The sequence below is a fragment of the Ranitomeya variabilis genome, chromosome 4, assembly GCF_051348905.1.
Source record: "Ranitomeya variabilis isolate aRanVar5 chromosome 4, aRanVar5.hap1, whole genome shotgun sequence".
Classification (NCBI taxonomy): Eukaryota; Metazoa; Chordata; class Amphibia; order Anura; family Dendrobatidae; genus Ranitomeya; species Ranitomeya variabilis.
Genome location: NC_135235.1, coordinates 17,472,709 through 17,489,434, shown reverse-complemented (window position 1 = coordinate 17,489,434; position 16,726 = coordinate 17,472,709). Strand labels below are relative to the sequence as shown.

The window sequence follows — 16,726 nt, the reverse complement described above, 5'->3', positions numbered from 1 at the left end:
GTCTTCATGGTGGTGTTGGGAGATCTCCTTGGGCTTCATGGTGTTTGGTTAGTGGCGCCTCTTGTTAATGGTGTTGCAGCCTCTGTGGCCTTACAGAAAGGGTAAAGTGTATATACTGTCAGACGTGTAACACAGAGATGCACACAGGGTGACATCCTGTCACTAAGCTTTAGATTTATGAAGGGAATTGCTTGCACCAGAAATTTTTGGGGGCTTCATCGCAAAAGGGCTCAATACATATGTACATGACAATTTTTAGCTATTTGATCCCATAAATTAAATTTGAGTATATTTTTCTCACTTTACCAACTTAGACTATTGAGTGCTGATGGCCCCCCTTCCCCAGCACATAGAAATGTAACACAGAACAAATTATTTTAGAAACATTGTCTTGGTTTGTTTTCCACTTTCAGTGAAATGTGACTGTGCTCTGGGGTCTGTGCTCTGCATTATATACAGCTCACAGTGAAATACAATGACATATAAAAGTTTTAGCACCCTTGGTCAAAATTACTGACACTGTGAACAGTTAAGCAAGTTGAAGGCCTAAAGTTACAGATGACAAGTTTCCTTTGTATAAAGGAAAATTGGCAGATGCAAAAGTTTGGGATTTGTGTGCTCTGATAACTTTGACCGAGGTTGCTGACCTTAATTAGCCTATTAAGGTTATGGCTTGTTCACTATCCTCGTTAGGAAAGGCCAGGTGATGCAAATTTCCAAGCTTTGTAAAAAAAACTTTGTGCCAAAAAACATCAACCTCGGGTTTTCAAGTTGCCCTTTCCTCAATTTAAAATGTAATTAAGAAATGGCTGTTAACAGGAACAGTGGAGGTTAAGATAAGGTCTGGAAGACCAAGCAAAATTTCAGTGAGAGCTGCTTGTAGGATTGCTAGAGAGGCAAATCAGAACTCCGCTTGACTGCAAAAGACCTTCAGAAAGATTTATCAGACTCTGGAGTTGTGGTACATTGTTCAGAGACAGCTGCACAAATATGGCCTTAATGCAAGAGTCATCAGAAGAAAACCTCTCCTACTTCCTCAGCATAAGATTCAGTATCAGAAGTATGCAAAAGAACAGCCAAACCAGCCTGATGCATTTTGTATTCAAATCCTGTGGACCGATGAGGTTAAAATAGAACTATGGTCACAAGGGGTAAAGTTGCAGTCAATGGCACGGGGAACAGTGCATGCAAGACAATCCAGGAATTTCACAAAACTGGAACAAGTTTCCAAGGAAGAATGGAGGAAAATCCCTCTCACAAGAATTGAAAGACTTGTCTGGCTACAAAAAGCGTTTTACAAGCTGTGATACTTTCAAAAGGAGGTGCTACTAGATATAGCCCCATGCAGGGTGCTCAAACTTTTGCATTGGCCCATTTTTGTTTTTGTAATTTTTACCATGTGAAATGTGACATCCTTAACTTTAGGCCCTTCAAAGATCATTTCATCTTCAACTTGCTTAACTGTTCACAATAACAGTAATTTTCACCACGGGTGCCCAAACTTTTACATGCCACTGTGTGTGTGTGTGTGTGTGTATATATATATATATATATATATATATATATATATATATTTCTCTCTCTCTCTCTTTCCCACACCCCAGGGTCCAACTGCTAAATGGTTACTGAGGCTTCAACAGACTTTGTATAAAACAGACAAGTAAATAAATGAAACATTGTATCATCTCCTCCTACATAGAGGCAGGAGAGCAGGAATCCCTCATGTCTGTGTGTGCTGTGTATAGGATACATCATGTCAGCACCCACTAGCTCAGAGACGACTGGAAATTAGAGATGGATCCTTCACATGGGAAAACTGGAGGAAAATGTAGCATACAAGTCATACGATATGTCACTTCCACAACCGTTTTTGGTCAAACATTCCTTTTCCATCCCAGGACAATTTTGGGATTGTTGGCAGCGGTGCCGATCCTGACTTCACAGAACAGTTATGCTTTGCCGAGATCTGTTTTGTGATTTGGCGCCGATCACTGGCTGGTGGCTCCGGTGAAGCGCAGGTGCAGTAGCAGTAGACTTTATTGCGGCCAGTGAGGGGCGCAGTAGAGGACATGTTGCTGAATCCTGGGTGGTCCACACTTCTGATCAGTTGTCACAGTAACAAGAAATTCAGATAAGTCTTGCGAAAAAGTCACTGCAGATCCCCCTCCCCCACAATAGAAGGAACGTCCTCCATTCCTGTCGTTTCTTCATCATTTCTCATCCGCTGCCGGCTTCTGACGTCCTTACGTCGACCTCCGTCCTGGAGATCAGATCTGTATCTGGGAAAGCTGGGTGTCTACTGCAGCCACTGCCATCACACGGGATGGCAACCTCTACCTACAGCGTCCTCTAGTCACATCCAGAGCTGCAATCACAACTCTGCTTGTGCTATTACAGAGCAGTGCATTATGGCAAGAGACTGCGGCATTAAGATGGAGCTGCGTCCAGCCAGCACAAATTAGGAGGCTGCTCTCGGAGTGACCGGAGTAAGAGACGTGATGTGACAGTCGGCAGAATTTTATTTGCAGCTTTGCATCTAATTGGAGCAGAAGACAAGGTTTACTCCAGGCACCAGAACTGGGAGGCAGCTCTGAGTGTGATTGGAGCAAAAGACAAAGTAACGCAGCTGAATGTAAAGCGCAGCTTTGAGGGTGAATAGAGTATACGATATAATGTCTCAGTCTGCAGAACTTTGAATGCAGTTTTGGGAGTAATTGGAGCGTAAGACACAGTAACTCAGCAGAATGTAGAATGCAGCTTTGGGTGTGATTGGAGAATAAGACGTGATGAACGAGCAGCGATAGACGAGAAATGTAATGGCAATGGCTTTCTGCATTCAGGGTGACGGCCGGACCCGGGAACATCAGATCCCCCTGCAGGTCCTGCACTCCCCTCCTGTTTTACGTTTTTGTTGCACAGGTCAATCATACGTGGTCCTGACCCACGGCCGCCGCCGCCATCACCTCCCTCCCCCGCCCGGAACGATCAGCGGCCATATTTAATAGAACAATTCCATCCTCCAGAATCCTGAGCGCAGCTGCCAAAGTCCACAGAGGCCGGCCGAACATCTGGAGAGGATGACCGCACTGTTATTGTGTGTCTACAGGGCGGCATCATACTGACATGCACTGCGCAGAGAAAGTATGTGCACCCCCACATCCATAGACATTAATATGGAGGAAAGTATGTGCCCCCCACATCCATAGACATTAATATGGAGGAAAGTATGTGCCCCCCACATCCTCCTCCGGGGGCTTCTCTGTCCTTATCTACATCCGTAGACATTAATATGGAGGAAAGTATGTGCCCCCCACATCCTCCTCCGGGGGCTTCTCTGTCCTTATCTACATCCATAGACATTAACATGGAGGAAAGTATGTGCCCCCCACATCCATAGACATTAATATGGAGGAAAATATGTGCCCCCCGCATCCTCCTCCGGGGGCTTCTCTGTCCTCATCTACATCTATAGACATTAATATGGGGAAAGTATGTGCCCCCCACATCCACCTCCGGGGGCTTCTCTGTCCTCATCTACATCTATAGACATTAATATGGAGAAAGTATGTGCCCCCCACATCCTCCTCCGGGGGCTTCTCTGTCCTCATCTACATCCATAGACATTAATATGGAGAAAGTATGTGCCCCCCACATCCACCTCCGGGGGCTTCTGTGTCCTCATCTACATCCATAGACATTAATATGGAGAAAGTATGTGCCCCCCACATCCTCCTCCGGGGGCTTCTCTGTCCTCATCTACATCCATAGACATTAATATGGAGAAAGTATGTGCCCCCCACATCCTCCTCCGGGGGCTTCTCTGTCCTCATCTACATCCATAGACATTAATATGGAGAAAGTATGTGCCCCCCACATCCACCTCCGGGGGCTTCTCTGTCCTCATCTACATCCATAGACATTAATATGGGGAAAGTATGTGCCCCCCACATCCACCTCCGGGGGCTTCTCTGTCCTCATCTACATCCATAGACATTAATATGAAGAAAGTATGTGCCCCCCACATCCTCCTCCGGGGGCTTCTCTGTCCTCATCTACATCCATAGACATTAATATGGAGAAAGTATGTGCCCCCCACATCCTCCTCCGGGGGCTTCTCTGTCCTTATCTACATCCATAGACATTAATATGGAGAAAGTATGTGCCCCCCACATCCACCTCCGGGGGCTTCTCTGTCCTCATCTACATCCATAGACATTAATATGGAGAAAGTATGTGCCCCCCACATCCTCCTCCGGGGGCTTCTCTGTCCTCATCTACATCCATAGACATTAATATGGAGAAAGTATGTGCCCCCCACATCCACCTCCAGGGGCTTCTCTGTCCTCATCTACATCCATAGACATTAATATGGAGAAAGTATGTGCCCCCCACATCCTCCTCCGGGGGCTTCTCTGTCCTCATCTACATCTATAGGCATTAATATGGAGAAATTATGTGCCCCCCACATCCTCCTCTGGGGGCTTCTCTGTCCTCATCTACATCCATAGACATTAATATGGAGAAAGTATGTGCCCCCCACATCCTCCGGGGGCTTCTCTGTCCTTATCTACATCCATAGACATTAATATGGAGAAAGTATGTGCCCCCCACATCCTCCTCCGGGGGCTTCTGTGTCCTCATCTACATCCATAGACATTAATATGGAGAAAGTATGTGCCCCCCACATCCACCTCCGGGTTCTTCTCTGTCCTCATCTACATCTATAGACATTAATATGGAGAAAGTATGTGCCCCCCACATCCACCTCCGGGGGCTTCTCTGTCCTCATCTACATCCATAGACATTAATATGGAGACAGTCTGTGCCCCCCACATCCTCCTCCGGGGGCTTCTCTATCCTCATCTACATCCATAGACATTAATATGGAGAAAGTATGTGCCCCCCACATCCACCTCCGGGGGCTTCTCTGTCCTCATCTACATCCATAGACATTAATATGGAGAAAGTATGTGCCCCCCACATCCTCCTCCGGGGGCTTCTCTGTCCTCACTACATCCATAGACATTAATATGGAGAAAGTATGTGCCCCCCACATCCACCTCCGGGGGCTTCTCTGTCCTCATCTACATCCATAGACATTAATATGGAGAAAGTATGTGCCCCCCACATCCACCTCCGGGGGCTTCTCTGTCCTCACTACATCCATAGATATTAATATGGAGAAAGTATGTGCCCCCCACATCCTCCTCCGGGGGCTTCTCTGTCCTCATCTACATCCATAGACATTAATATGGAGAAAGTATGTGCCCCCCACATCCTCCTCCGGGGGCTTCTCTGTCCTCATCTACATCTATAGACATTAATATGGAGAAAGTATGTGCCCCCCACATCCTACGGGGGCTTCTCTATCCTCATCTACATCCATAGACATTAATATGGAGAAAGTATGTGCCCCCCACATCCTCCTCCGGGGGCTTCTCTGTCCTCATCTACATCCATAGACATTAATATGGAGACAGTCTGTGCTCCCCACATCCACCTCCGGGGGCTTCTCTGTCCTCATCTACATCCATAGACATTAATATGGAGAAAGTATGTGCCCCCCACATCCACCTCCGGGGGCTTCTCTGTCCTCACTACATCCATAGACATTAATATGGAGAAAGTATGTGCCCCCCCACATTCTCCTCCGGGGGCTTCTCTGTCCTCATCTACATCCATAGACATTAATATGGAGAAAGTATGTGCCCCCCACATCCTCCTCCGGGGGCTTCTCTGTCCTCATCTACATCTATAGACATTAATATGGAGAAAGTATTTGCCCCCCACATCCTCCGGGGGCTTCTCTATCCTCATCTACATCCATAGACATTAATATGGAGAAAGTATGTGCCCCCCACATCCTCCTCCGGGGGCTTCTCTGTCCTCATCTACATCCATAGACATTAATATGGAGAAAGTATGTGCCCCCCACATCCTCCGGGGGCTTCTCTATCCTCATCTACATCCATAGACATTAATATGGGGAAAGTATGTGCCCCCCACATCCACCTCCGGGGGCTTCTCTGTCCTCATCTACATCCATAGACATTAATATGGAGAAAGTATGTGCCCCCCACATCCTCCTCCGGGGGCTTCTCTGTCCTCATCTACATCCATAGACATTAATATGGAGAAAGTATGTGCCCCCCACATCCACCTCCGGGGGCTTCTCTGTCCTCATCTACATCCATAGACATTAATATGGAGAAAGTATGTGCCCCCCACATCCTCCTCCGGGGGCTTCTCTGTCCTCATCTACATCCATAGACATTAATATGGAGAAAGTATGTGCCCCCCACATCCTCCTCCGGGGGCTTCTCTGTCCTCATCTACATCCATAGACATTAATATGGAGAAAGTATGTGCCCCCCACATCCTCCTCCGGGGGCTTCTCTGTCCTCATCTACATCCATAGACATTAGACTGCAGAGACCCGTGTGTCGTAACCAGTGCCTTCCCCCCGTCCCACCATTCCGTAATAAAAGACACCGACAATCCTGGATGGGTTGAACAGGTCGGTCACAGTTTTATTATTTGCAAAGTAGAGAAAGGCAATTACACATCGCGACGCACTCATTGCTGAAGGCCCCAGCCGATGACCGCTGGGCCAGCAAGCCGATGAGAGGTCACGAACCTTTGCCCCCCTCTACTTACCGCCACGGAGGATCATGTGTATGACCTACACAAGACTCCGACCCCCACACAACATCCTTAGAGCCTGTTCAACACCATCCCGCAAACCCTCCAAACTTATGTTGAGCCCGATGTCCGTGAGGTGGATGCCATCCAGTCTTAGCAAAGCAAAATTGTTCCCTTCTCACTCTTGGTGTCGAACCACAATGTCGTACTTTTCTCACACAAACTTCGACATCTTTGTGTTAATCCTTTTTCTTGCGTTTTCAATGGCTTTTACGTCCTTAGCTCCGTGCCAGACCGCTCGAGGTATTATCTCGGACCACACCACCGCCATATCTGGTAATAAACAGACAAAGCGATCGATGTCTGTTGACATTACTGTGTACAGCTCGGCCCCTTTCCGCTTCCCAAAATCATTGCCTCCGGCATGTAGGACCAGAACCACCGGCCCCTTGGCCCTCTTCGTGATGTCGACCATCTCCGGGAAGATCTGCCGCCACCGGAGCCCTCTGATGCCTCTCTAGTTGACTTCCAGATTCGGGAAGCCAAACTTGATTCCGCCCGGCCTCAGTTTGGCCCTTTTGCGCGCCCGGTAGACAAAAGAATGCCCCACTACCCGGACTGTGGACCTACAGCTGCCTGTAAGAGACAAAAAAGTGTTAAAGCAGGTCTGGTCTTATGTATCTTGCGAAGCATGCGGATTTCCAGCGGCCCATTCTCTGCACCTCAACTTCCGATACCCCCGCTCTAGCTGTTTCGGTAGCCGCCCCTATTCGGAAGGAATGTGTCCCATATTTTTTTTATTTTTTTTTTTTTATTTTTTATTTTTGGAGCCACGCCGACCGCCTCTAGGCACTGTGTAAAAATCGCTTGAAATTGATATTTTGTAAGAGGGGACCCGTCGTTGTTTGAAAGAAAAAATCTACCCGGATGTATGACCATCGTATAGTGTTTAACTATTTTTAGCGGGCATATAGGGGCCGTCTGACGCCTTGACCAATCCATGTCCCCCTCCCGGTGGGGTCGCGTTTGGATCTACATACTCCAATGTGCAGAGCTTCGCTGCATATGACGAGGTCTTCGTTGATTAAACCGCCTACTGATGTTGTTTTTTTTTTTTGACTGCGGCGCTAATTCACTGATGCGAAGCGCCCCGAAGAAGGCGATTGCGAACGCTGCAGATATCAGCGTTGCCTCGTATTGTGACTTGCACACTGATGAAGATATTGCAACTACGTCGTGCAGTAGCTTTAAGGAAACTGGGCGACGGCATTCCTGACTAGGTTGGAGCCCTTTCCAGCCTTTAACGGCTTGTTTGATGAGAAAATATTTGGTTATGTCCATCCACCCCAGCAGCTGAGAGAAGAAGGCTATTCCCGATAAATGACGGTACGCTAATGTCCCTGACGCACCTCTACGCCTGAGCCGTTCTAAGAGTTCTACAAAGACGTCGCATCTCGCCCGTTCGCACCTGTCGACTGGCGTTCCTTGAGTTAGTGAGCACCACTCCTCCCACGCCTTACCGTAAACCTGCCAAGTAGCCGGTGTCACTGAAGCACGGATCACGGGCATCAGTGATTGGCCACCATGTCCAAGAGGGAAGGAGGACATTGTAGGCCCGATGTTTGCGCCTTGGGGAGGAAGAGTTTGAATGCCTGCCAATCGGAAGATAACAAAGAGTTAACAATTTTATCATCTACAGATGCTGTAACGGCACCAGATGTTGTGTTTGAGGCATAATAGTGCTAGGTGGCGCAACAGCGCGAGTGCTGGCTGAGAAGAAGAGGGCATGCTGTTTAGGGCTATTGCTGTTCTCAGCTGTTTGGTTAGAAATCGGATGTTCGTATTTTCCAATTGAGCCCCCATGGCTCGATGCCAAGATCTCTACCAGTGCTGGGTCACGGCCCCATGCGGCCGTGGTCCATAGTTCAGGCCATTGGCCTTTTCACCACTGGTCCTTGTAGATTGCCGCAAAACCATCTGCAATATTTCCACCGACCCTTAGGCCTAAATCTTTGTTTGGCGTCCCCCGCGCCATAACGCATGTATGATGTCAAGTCCATAAATAATCTCATTTACTGTCCTCTGAGCATATTCCCGGGGACCTGTATTCATTGCCCGCATTATGAAACCATATTTCACCCATTTGTAAAGTCCACCTCAGGGACGCTTGTTCCACCGTCCGCCGGACCATTGAGTTCGCCAAAATGAAAACATTCACCGCTATCTGCTTCTGGCAGAGTGACTCCCATTGATGGAGGAACTCCTGCTCCAGTGTAGTTTATTCTCATTTGCCGTAAAAGCCCGTTCGGCATTGCTTTATCATTGATTCGTCATAACTGTATTAACCGCCTTTTTTGGCATCGATTCAAGTAACCACCTTTTTCGGCATTAATTCCTTAGTGATCATACCATGCACACCGATTGCGTGTCGCAGGAGGAGTGACATCCGCCAACGGAGGAACTCCGACTCCTGTGTAGCTCATTTGTAAACCCTTCGGTTGAAGGATGAAAACCGGCTCCCGTTGGTTGGACTGGCTGGTAGCCCTGGGTGAAGATTCACTCAGGCTGTCAGTCAGCGATGGAGCACACAATGATTTTAATGGGCCCGCCATCGAGCCTAGTTCTACTCCTTTTTGAAAATCTTGGGAATTCGCGTGCTGATTTAAACTTGGGACTGTGCTCGAAGGGGATATAGAAGCCGTATTTAAAGCAGAAATGAGGTTGCTGCGCCGCTTCTTATTGGGATAACGGTTTAGCCATGGGCCATTGCGGTTAAGTTCACCGGGGTTTAAACGTCGCAGGCGCTCTGTTTTGCTTGGCGGGTACACCTGAATGCAGGGTGTCCACCTCCGCAGGAGGAGCATTCGTGTCTATATTTACAGGACCCTTGGAAGCGGCAGTATCCGTCGTTAAAAAGTAAGCCGGCCCCATGTCCGCGTCCGACCCCTGTATTCTGGCCTGCTGTTGCTGAGTGATAAGTGGTCGCTGATGAAAAGAGGGGCTGTTTTTTTGGGACAGCATGAATCGTAACCATACGTCCATCGCTTTCACTCCCCAGCCCAAGTCTGGTTGCAAGGCCAGCCGCCTGCGGAACTCCTCGTCGTACCGTTTCCATGCAGACCCGCCGTGACACTTATATGAATTATAGATTAGGGCCTGATAGATAAATAGTTCGGAACAGCGTTCTGGGTGCTTTTGGCCCATGATACAGCCGAGAAACGCGAAAGCCTGAAGCCAGTTATTCATCGTTTGCGCTATTTTTGGTTTGCCCTTATCTTGTAAACGCGCGGTATGAATTATATATTAGATCTTGGTAAATAAATAATTCGGAACAACGTTCTGGGTGATTTTAAATTATTTGCAATAGTTTGGCAAGGGTCTGGGTTTAAAAGGGATATAAAAGCCGTTTTTAGAACCGAAATATAGCAGTTCCGCCGCTGTAACCGCTCGCCTATTCTCCTTTCCTTGTCCACGGACTGTTGGTCGGCCGATAACAGTGACCATTTATCTACGCCAGCATTATCCCAAATGTTTTGCTTTGTCTCTAACTCAACGTGCGCTCCTAGTGGGCTAACACCACAGATAAATGCATCCTTGTGCAGACTAGCTGCTTGGGTGGTGCTAGTGTCAGTTGGTACGCCTGGGCGTGTCAACTGCTGAACTAGGGTCTTAATAGCGGCTGCCAGCTCGCTTTCTCCCGCATTTTGTGTTGTAGAGTGCTCACCGATATCAAAGAACTCACCGCTGTCAGATGCGGGCCGAGTGTCTCCGGACGGAGGTACTCTGGCTCCTGCCGTGGCGCTGTCCTGGTGCTGGCCGCCCGCCCAGGAGGATGAAGATGGCGTGCCAGCGGCCAGCGCCGTGGCACGGGGATGTCTTCTGCTGCATTGTGTCTGGTGCCGAGCGTCCCCTGGAGAGGGAGGTGCTCCGGCTTCTATTGTTTTGATGGTTCGGTGCTGGCTGGTGGACCGGGGAGGTACGTATGGCATGTCTCCCCGTGCGTCAGCCCAGGATGGAGCACGTGACGGATGACCTCTGTCGTGTGCTCGAGGATGGGGATGTATTCTGCTGCATTGTGTCTGGTGCCGAGCGTCCCCTGGAGAGGGAGGTGCTCCGGCTTCTATTGTTTTGATGGTTCGGTGCTGGCTGGTGGACCGGGGAGGTACGTATGGCGTGTCTCCCCGTGCGTCAGCCCAGGACGGAGCACGTGACGGATGACCTCTGTCGTGTGCTCGAGGACGAGAGGCTATTGGGGCTCCGATCTCTGCCTGGTCCGTAACGGGGGGTGTCAGTGTCTGTTCCCACCGGGTACCCGCTCTGGGTGTCCGGTGAGACCGCCGTCTTTCGGCATGCGACCGGTACCGCCCGTTGTAACTCCCCGATGTCTCTGAGCCAGTTGTGGATGGCTCCTGTGTGAGTGGTGTCGGCGTCTGGAGTGGGAATGCCGACAGCTAGAGGGACGGCGGGAACGGTGGTAGGAGTCTACTGATGAGGGTGAGGACGATCTGCGGCATCTATGCCTGCAATCGCCCTGTATCGGGGTTGCGTTAGGTGCATTTACCTAGGGAGTAGGGGGGACGTTACCTTGGCCGTGGGGCGTGAGTGGCGGTGCAGGGAGTAGGGCAGGGAAGGTGCGGAGACTATTAGGCTGGCACCGCAGGGTGAGCGCAGAAGGGCGGGGACAGATAGGAAACTGTCTGCGATTTGCGTTTGGGAGCATGGGGGTGTTGGGGGCGCGTAATTTATTGCAGCTGTGTTAGTGTTTGGTGCGACCGTGTGCGTGTTTTGGTGCGTACATTCCTGGCTGCGGAGCGTGCTGGCTGGTCTCGATAGACCAGTCATCATGCTCCGCGGCCGTGTTCGTGGCTCTGGCCCCCGACCGCCTGCTCCCCCGCACAGGCAACGCCGATGTGCCTGCTGGGGGGACATGGCGGGCAAGGGGTGGGCTGGCCAGAGGCCCACGGTGGTGCCGTCCTGTTCTGGCAGGGGCCGGTCCAGCGCTCGGTGGTGGGTACTGGCACGGGGGGCTAGTGAGCGCTGTCTGTGAGGCGCCCCCCGACCGATTTGGCGGGTTGGGGCCCCCACAGGCTAATGCTGCGCTGCTGCTTTCCGGGGAGTAAGTGGGCGGGGCTTGGCGGTCCCATGCCGGGGGTGTTGGTGGCGCGTAATTTATTGTAGTTATGTTCGTGCTTGGTGCGACTGTGTGCATGCTTGGTGCGCACTCTCCTGGCTGCAGAGCGCGCTGGCCGGTCCGGTTAGACCGGTCATCGCGCTCTGCGGCCATGTGGTGGGCTCTGGCCCCTGACCCCCCGCCCCCCCGCACAGGCAACGCTGATGTGCCTGCTGGGGGGGACATTGCGGGCCAGGAGTGGGCTGGCCGGAGGTCCACGGTAGTGTAGAACCGGAGTGGTTGGGGCCGGTGCGGCGCTGCGCAGCGTAGCTCGGTCCTGGCCTGTCATGTAATTAGGCCTGGGCACCGAGGAGAAGGGAGAGGGAGCTAGCAGAGCTCCAGCTGCAGGACCGGAAGTTTGTGCCCGCAAACCGGAAGTGGGCGGGGCTTCGCCAGATCGCGATGCAGGGCCCGCTGGCTGCCTGAAGCCGGGACCTGAAACACCCAGACAGCGGCCCCTGCATGGCGCCCCCCCCCCCGCAGCAGCGACAGATGGATGGGAGCGAGCCCGGAGCAAGACTGGAGCCCGAGGGATGAAGGGGAGGCCAGCAGTCCGGGCTGGAGTGGGGGCCCGGGCAAAGCGGTGGGTGCCCGAAGGAGCGCGGGAACATGCAGGGCCGACGAACTCAGCGGCACGGGAAGGGATGGGGGCCCAGAGGCTGTGTGAGACGACTGCAGCCTGGGAACGGATGGCGCCCCTGGGGAAGGGAAGAGGCCTGCGGTGCAGTCAGTGGGTCCTGAGAGGGCACAGGGAGGTGAGTCCCCAGGCTGGATGCAAAATCTCTTAACCATTCCTCACCTTCCTGTGCTGCTCTCCGCCGCAGGCGCCAAACAAAGCTTCGGACATGGCTGCAGGGACAACAGCTTCCAAGGGTCAGCCGGGGAGAAAGAGGGAGAACCTGGCCCCGTCACTAGAATTTAACCCCTGAGGGTGTGGCCTGACTCACCTCTTCTCCCCGGTTGGTCCGCTGGGCGTCCCAATCATGACCTCACCTGGGGAGGTAGTGGGAGGGGGGAATTTGGCACTGCACAGATTTCCCCTCTAGCTGTCCCTTAGGAGCTCTGCAGTCAGAGGCACGTTCCTTATACAGTGCCGTGCCTACCAATATGGAGAAAGTATGTGCCCCCCACATCCACCTCCGGGGGCTTCTCTGTCCTCATCTACATCCATAGACATTAATATGGGGAAAGTATGTGCCCCCCACATCCACCTCCGGGGGCTTCTCTGTCCTCATCTACATCCATAGACATTAATATGAAGAAAGTATGTGCCCCCCACATCCTCCTCCGGGGGCTTCTCTGTCCTCATCTACATCCATAGACATTAATATGGAGAAAGTATGTGCCCCCCACATCCTCCGGGGGCTTCTCTGTCCTTATCTACATCCATAGACATTAATATGGAGAAAGTATGTGCCCCCACATCCACCTCCGGGGGCTTCTCTGTCCTCATCTACATCCATAGACATTAATATGGAGAAAGTATGTGCCCCCCACATCCTCCTCCGGGGGCTTCTCTGTCCTCATCTACATCCATAGACATTAATATGGAGAAAGTATGTGCCCCCCACATCCTCCTCCGGGGGCTTCTCTGTCCTCATCTACATCCATAGACATTAATATGGAGAAAGTATGTGCCCCCCACATCCTCCTCCGGGGGCTTCTCTGTCCTCATCTACATCCATAGACATTAGACTGCAGAGACCCGTGTGTCGTAACCAGTGCCTTCCCCCCGTCCCACCATTCCGTAATAAAAGACACCGACAATCCTGGATGGGTTGAACAGGTCGGTCACAGTTTTATTATTTGCAAAGTAGAGAAAGGCAATTACACATCGCGACGCACTCATTGCTGAAGGCCCCAGCCGATGACCGCTGGGCCAGCAAGCCGATGAGAGGTCACGAACCTTTGCCCCCCTCTACTTACCGCCACGGAGGATCATGTGTATGACCTACACAAGACTCCGACCCCCACACAACATCCTTAGAGCCTGTTCAACACCATCCCGCAAACCCTCCAAACTTATGTTGAGCCCGATGTCCGTGAGGTGGATGCCATCCAGTCTTAGCAAAGCAAAATTGTTCCCTTCTCACTCTTGGTGTCGAACCACAATGTCGTACTTTTCTCACACAAACTTCGACATCTTTGTGTTAATCCTTTTTCTTGCGTTTTCAATGGCTTTTACGTCCTTAGCTCCGTGCCAGACCGCTCGAGGTATTATCTCGGACCACACCACCGCCATATCTGGTAATAAACAGACAAAGCGATCGATGTCTGTTGACATTACTGTGTACAGCTCGGCCCCTTTCCGCTTCCCAAAATCATTGCCTCCGGCATGTAGGACCAGAACCACCGGCCCCTTGGCCCTCTTCGTGATGTCGACCATCTCCGGGAAGATCTGCCGCCACCGGAGCCCTCTGATGCCTCTCTAGTTGACTTCCAGATTCGGGAAGCCAAACTTGATTCCGCCCGGCCTCAGTTTGGCCCTTTTGCGCGCCCGGTAGACAAAAGAATGCCCCACTACCCGGACTGTGGACCTACAGCTGCCTGTAAGAGACAAAAAAGTGTTAAAGCAGGTCTGGTCTTATGTATCTTGCGAAGCATGCGGATTTCCAGCGGCCCATTCTCTGCACCTCAACTTCCGATACCCCCGCTCTAGCTGTTTCGGTAGCCGCCCCTATTCGGAAGGAATGTGTCCCATATTTTTTTTATTTATTTATTTTTTTTTTTTTTTTTGGAGCCACGCCGACCGCCTCTAGGCACTGTGTAAAAATCGCTTGAAATTGATATTTTGTAAGAGGGGACCCGTCGTTGTTTGAAAGAAAAAATCTACCCGGATGTATGACCATCGTATAGTGTTTAACTATTTTTAGCGGGCATATAGGGGCCGTCTGACGCCTTGACCAATCCATGTCCCCCTCCCGGTGGGGTCGCGTTTGGAACTACATACTCCAATGTGCAGAGCTTCGCTGCATATGACGAGGTCTTCGTTGATTAAACCGCCTACTGATGTTGTTTTTTTTTTTTTTTTTTTTTTTGACTGCGGCGCTAATTCACTGATGCGAAGCGCCCCGAAGAAGGCAATTGCGAACGCTGCAGATATCAGCGTTGCCTCGTATTGTGACTTGCACACTGATGAAGATATTGCAACTACGTCGTGCAGTAGCTTTAAGGAAACTGGGCGACGGCATTCCTGACTAGGTTGGAGCCCTTTCCAGCCTTTAACGGCTTGTTTGATGAGAAAATATTTGGTTATGTCCATCCACCCCAGCAGCTGAGAGAAGAAGGCTATTCCCGATAAATGACGGTACGCTAATGTCCCTGACGCACCTCTACGCCTGAGCCGTTCTAAGAGTTCTACAAAGACGTCGCATCTCGCCCGTTCGCACCTGTCGACTGGCGTTCCTTGAGTTAGTGAGCACCACTCCTCCCACGCCTTACCGTAAACCTGCCAAGTAGCCGGTGTCACTGAAGCACGGATCACGGGCATCAGTGATTGGCCACCATGTCCAAGAGGGAAGGAGGACATTGTAGGCCCGATGTTTGCGCCTTGGGGAGGAAGAGTTTGAATGCCTGCCAATCGGAAGATAACAAAGAGTTAACAATTTTATCATCTACAGATGCTGTAACGGCACCAGATGTTGTGTTTGAGGCATAATAGTGCTAGGTGGCGCAACAGCGCGAGTGCTGGCTGAGAAGAAGAGGGCATGCTGTTTAGGGCTATTGCTGTTCTCAGCTGTTTGGTTAGAAATCGGATGTTCGTATTTTCCAATTGAGCCCCCATGGCTCGATGCCAAGATCTCTACCAGTGCTGGGTCACGGCCCCATGCGGCCGTGGTCCATAGTTCAGGCCATTGGCCTTTTCACCACTGGTCCTTGTAGATTGCCGCAAAACCATCTGCAATATTTCCACCGACCCTTAGGCCTAAATCTTTGTTTGGCGTCCCCCGCGCCATAACGCATGTATGATGTCAAGTCCATAAATAATCTCATTTACTGTCCTCTGAGCATATTCCCGGGGACCTGTATTCATTGCCCGCATTATGAAACCATATTTCACCCATTCGTAAAGTCCACCTCAGGGACGCTTGTTCCACCGTCCGCCAGACCATTGAGTTCGCCAAAATGAAAACACTCACCGCTATCTGCTTCTGGCAGAGTGACTCCCATTGAAGGAGGAACTCCTGCTCCAGTGTAGTTTATTCTCATTTGCCGTAAAAGCCCGTTCGGCATTGCTTTATCATTGATTCGTCATAACTGTATTAACCGCCTTTTTTGGCATCGATTCAAGTAACCACCTTTTTCGGCATTAATTCCTTAGTGATCATACCATGCACACCGATTGCGTGTCGCAGGAGGAGTGACATCCGCCAACGGAGGAACTCCGACTCCTGTGTAGCTCATTTGTAAACCCTTCGGTTGAAGGATGAAAACCGGCTCCCGTTGGTTGGACTGGCTGGTAGCCCTGGGTGAAGATTCACTCAGGCTGTCAGTCAGCGATGGAGCACACAATGATTTTAATGGGCCCGCCATCGAGCCTAGTTCTACTCCTTTTTGAAAATCTTGGGAATTCGCGTGCTGATTTAAACTTGGGACTGTGCTCGAAGGGGATATAGAAGCCGTATTTAAAGCAGAAATGAGGTTGCTGCGCCGCTTCTTATTGGGATAACGGTTTAGCCATGGGCCATTGCGGTTAAGTTCACCGGGGTTTAAACGTCGCAGGCGCTCTGTTTTGCTTGGCGGGTACACCTGAATGCAGGGTGTCCACCTCCGCAGGAGGAGCATTCGTGTCTATATTTACAGGACCCTTGGAAGCGGCAGTATCCGTCGTTAAAAAGTACGCCGGCCCCATGTCCGCGTCCGACCCCTGTATTCTGGCCTGCTGTTGCTGAGTGATAAGTGGTCGCTGATGAA

The 16,726-nt window shown here is 50.9% G+C and overlaps 2 long non-coding RNA genes across 2 annotated transcripts in view; both read right to left on the bottom strand.

Moving 5' to 3' along the window:
- Positions 1 to 6,505: 6,505 nt before the first annotated feature.
- On the bottom strand, positions 6,506 to 12,282 carry LOC143769464 (uncharacterized). Its single transcript, XR_013214408.1, has 2 exons — positions 10,385 to 12,282; positions 6,506 to 7,278 (listed from the first exon to the last, which is right to left on the bottom strand). It is a non-coding gene; the product is annotated as an uncharacterized LOC143769464 (long non-coding RNA).
- A 1,304-nt stretch (positions 12,283 to 13,586) lies between these two features.
- LOC143769463 (uncharacterized) overlaps positions 13,587 to 16,726 on the bottom strand; it is a 5,593-nt gene continuing 2,453 nt past the window's right edge. The window contains exon 2 of the long non-coding RNA XR_013214407.1: positions 13,587 to 14,359. This is a non-coding gene — a long non-coding RNA (uncharacterized LOC143769463). The remainder of the gene's footprint in view (positions 14,360 to 16,726) is intronic.